This window comes from Anomalospiza imberbis, chromosome 5, assembly GCF_031753505.1.
Source record: "Anomalospiza imberbis isolate Cuckoo-Finch-1a 21T00152 chromosome 5, ASM3175350v1, whole genome shotgun sequence".
In the NCBI taxonomy this organism is placed as follows: Eukaryota; Metazoa; Chordata; class Aves; order Passeriformes; family Viduidae; genus Anomalospiza; species Anomalospiza imberbis.
In genome coordinates this window covers 12,265,325-12,269,640 of record NC_089685.1, presented here as the reverse complement: position 1 = coordinate 12,269,640, position 4,316 = coordinate 12,265,325, and the positions used below count along the sequence as shown (strand labels likewise).

The following is a 4,316-nucleotide window of genomic DNA, read 5'->3' as shown; positions in this document are numbered from 1 at the left end:
GGGCAGTTCCATCCGCCGCCGCCGGGGGCGCAGCGGGCAGCGCGAACTGCATTGCCGCGTGGCAGGGGAGGGGGAATCGGGGAATGTCCCGCGTGGGACGGGAGCCACGGGCACCGTCGGGTCCAGCTGCCCGCCCTGCACAGGAACAGCCCAGCGATCCCACCGTCTGTCTGAGAGCGTTGTCCAAGCGCTTCAGGAGCTCTGGCAGGCTTGGGGCTTGGTTTTAATGGTCCCGCTCTCCTCAGCGCGCCAGAGCAGCGCAGGTGAGGACAGCATGTTCCTGCCGGTATTCCATTATGGCCCGGTTCAGCAAACACAAAGCGCTGCCTTCCGGCTGCTCCGGGAGCTGCCGCGGGCACATCCCAGCGCGCTGCGGCTCCTCGGCTGCTCGGGGCGCTTTCGGCAGGGCTGGCTGAGGGCGCTGCGCTTCCTGCGGGACTGACCCGCTCTGACTGCGGAAATCCCGAGGCTGGAATAACCTGGAGTCTTCTGAGAAGTGTACGCAACAGAGCTGAGACACTTGTCATGGCCAGGAGGGCTTCGTGCCTGTGCCGGCGCTGGCGAACCACCTCGGCTCCAGACACGGCACTCCAAACTGCTGGGAATGGTCCCTCCCAGCTGCCAGCGGCTGGCAGGGCTTGTGGGAATGCTACTTGACAAGAGCCAAATTTGGGCTGGGAAAAGTTCTGCAAGTGTATCAGTGCAAGCAACTTCATTTCAGTGCTGAAGATCGTTCCTGAGCACGTATGGAATGTGTGGCTGTAGATAAATAGCTACAGGCATGCAAGAAGCACTACTCAGTTTTGACTTGGTAGTTAAATTTTTTACATTTTTTAGGAACTTTTCATTTGGCTAATCAAGCATTATCTCAAAAATGAAGGAAAACCAGGGTGAAATTCTGTTATTTGCCCCACAGTATGTTAAGTGACACAATGCAAATAAACAAAAAGCTACTTTAAAAAAGAAATCTACTACTTATGCTGGGGGAAAGCAGTGTTTCTAGGTACCATTTTCCTAACGCTGAATACCTCAGATGGTAGCACAGAACTTCTGGCACCCTCAGCCTCTGTACAGATACCACAAACCTTCCCCGTCTTGCCCGCCCTAGGAAGAGAAAGAAAGCTGGGCTCTTGGCACATGATCTGGAGGAAGAGGTTGAAAAGGGTGGGAAGTGTGGATGTTTCTGATGAAAAGGAAGAGGTTGAAAATGGGGGGAACTGAGGATGCTTCTGCTCAGGATGAAACTGAATGTCTCCTGAAACTGCCAAGGTCCTGTAACTCAGAGGTGATTCTCGAGAGCTGTCAGAAGTGCTGCTCCCTTCCCCCTGAGACATTATCAGTCACGTGAAGATTTTAGGTGACAAAATCTACCGTGAATCTTAAAGGACACTGGGAACTGGTGATAGCTCCAGGGCTGGCTCAGATGCTGAGTTGTGAGAAGGCTCTGAGATTTAGCTTCTCAGGCTCCAAAACACGGACTAGTTTCAGAAAAATCCGCTGTATTTTAAATGTATAGCTTTTGGGGGATATTTTGTGTATATAAGCAATTTCTTACTCCCTTGGCAGTTCAGCATGAAATTGCACCGACTGCCCTAAAATGTTTGCACTGCCAGTTCGTAAGCTCTGTGCTTAAACAGCAGCTTAGTCCTGCAGCTGGGCTTGTCCAGTGTCTGTCACAAGGACTGTAATTGCATAAAAATAGTAAACCCCCAAAGCGCGATACATTGCATACAATTCAAAATGAAAGTGATACTCTTGTTAACACAAAGGTTAAAATATAAACCTAAATGCCAAGAAACAAGATGCTTCCTAATTTGACAATGATGCCTTGACCACATATAGAACTGTAGATCTCTTACTGAAATTGTTACTGTTGCTTTGGTGCCTGTACTATTTTAGTGCCCACTTAGCCTATGTAAGAAGGATCTTGTAGCTGAAAAGCATGCACATCTTTTCACCAGAGAATCTACATTGGAGAGTCAAATTAGTTTCCATGGAATAGAAAATCTAACCTTACATGAAACTAGCTACTTCTTTTTTTTTAGTTTTGTTTCTCCCATTTAGTTAATGCATATTCAAAAGATCCATCCAGTTCCGGCATTTTTTAAATTTCAGACAGAGCTCTGTCAAGTTGTAAAAGAAAAAAGCAAAGCACCCAACTGTGCAACTGAAAATTAAAATTAAGCTTCTGTTCCATTTTACAGCTAGATCTAACTGATCCCATATGCTGGGATTTATCACAAAGATGTTTTACCAGATTTCACTACCCCATTAGACATCCTAGAAATTTGAATCCTTGCTAGACATAGAATTACAGCTTAAGATAAACTGATTATCCCCATAACATGTCTCCTACTTAGCAAAATAGGAGTGTCTCATATGTAAATGTAATCTAAAATTTAGCATCCAGCAAACGTCATTAGAGAGATGCAACTCTAAATTAAGAAATCTTATTAACTAGCTAAAAATGCAATAAAATAAAACAAATACTGGTGTTCTAACAGCAGAAGCTGAATATGTAAATATTCACCACTAAACTTTTTTAAAACACTACTTTTTAAATGGTTTTAACAATTTTTTAATTACAATTATATTATTTAGAAATGAGCTATTATAACAAGTAATGCTCACAATATCCCTCTAGTTTAGGTAGTATTATCTTCAACTTCCAGATGGAGAAAATTAGAACCTTTCTTTATAGTGCTTGTGTGTCCAGTTTCAAGCAACACTGGAATAGAAAGGCCAAGGCTAAAAGAAGAAAGTTCTATATAAATTATGTCCTTGTCAACAGCATGATAGATAAATAGTTGCCTGCTAATTCCAAGATGCCGCAGAGCCTCTGAGTGGATTATGTAAGTGAGGGTCTCAAGATGAAAATCTGGTTCTTTGAAATCCAGATTCCGGATTTCACCCTAAGTATGGCAGCTTTGTATTTCACACTAACTAGCTATTTTAGATCATCATCCCTCCTAAAGAGGTGCCTGGAAAAGGACCAAATGGCACTTTTGGTTTTTAAGCTTAAAACTTGTCAAGAACTCCATTGAAACCAGTGGTAATGCACAGTCTGAATTACACAGTTCCCGCTGGTTTTCTGAGAAAATAAGGTTTCCATGTTCATTACTGTGCAATATCAACCAAATGACACAGGCATCTCAAAGAAAAGGCTGTTCCAGGAGCTACAGCTGAGGAGGTGCTGCACTATCAGCTCACACATGGGAGAGATTCTACACTACCCCAGAGGAAAAAAGATGCAGCTGGTGCTGGTGCTGGTGCCAGCACTCATAGATCTAGCTTGTTGCTTCTAGAGTAACATTTCTACTTTATAAAACAATTCCATGTGGTAGCAGTGATACAAATGAGAAATCTCTTTATGCATACCTGATGTATGCATATGTCAGCACTGAGGCTGAGCACGACACTGTGAAGCCAACACTTCTATTACTCTGAACCAGGATGACAATCTTGATAAAAGCAAAGAAAGCATGATCTTGAAAGGTTTTTCTTTCGATGGTATATATAAAGTATTTCTTCTGAAATAAAGAGAAAGTTCCTATCAGCAAGACACACTATCACAATCAGCTTATTACAGAAGTACTTGGAAAGAACTACCCTGTTACAGGCTGATCCAGCCCCAGAGCAAGAGGGCACAGGAACTAAGCATTAGAAAAGCAATGCTCAGGAAAAAAGACCTTCAGAATTGCTGAAACCATCCCACAGTAAACTGTAACAATTGAAATTGCCTTTGGCTAAACTACTGCTTAGTGCTGTGTTAGCTTTTTGTAGAGTCATCGTGTTCACTGTTTATTTACAATCTACTATCTTTAAAAAGCAATGGTACAGTATTGCCTTTAATGAATATGCTGAAATACAGCTGCCAGGAATTGCCTTGATCTCAGCCAAGCAATCTGAATTCAAACGAGCTTAAAAACATGGGCTCAAGAAACAATACATTATTTTGTAGAGGAGAGGGTTGGAGGGCTTTTTGGGAATAAAGCTGTTTTGAGAATACAAATCAAACTTTACAGACATTATGTTTTCATGCCAGCTGTTCACTGGCATCTAGCTGATTATTTTATCAGTATTACCTAGAAGTTACCCTTCAGCTAATTAAATTGCAATGGCTTTTCTTTCCCATGGTTAACCACTGGGCAGCAACTGCAAAGGCCTACAGGCCACTGACACTGGTCTTTTGTGCTCTCAAGCTGCAAGGAAGACTGTCTAAATTAAACATAGAGGCTGTTGGCTGAATTTACAACATTTCAGTTGCTCATTAACAGAGCACTCTTTTGAAGCTGTTGATTAGAAGCTTTCTTCAG

At 42.9% G+C, this 4,316-nt stretch overlaps 1 long non-coding RNA gene across 1 annotated transcript; it reads left to right on the top strand.

Moving 5' to 3' along the window:
* Positions 1 to 104: 104 nt before the first annotated feature.
* Positions 105 to 3,920, top strand: LOC137473728 (uncharacterized). Its single transcript, XR_010998961.1, has 2 exons — positions 105 to 1,154; positions 1,201 to 3,920. It is a non-coding gene; the product is annotated as an uncharacterized lncRNA (long non-coding RNA).
* Positions 3,921 to 4,316: the final 396 nt, after the last annotated feature.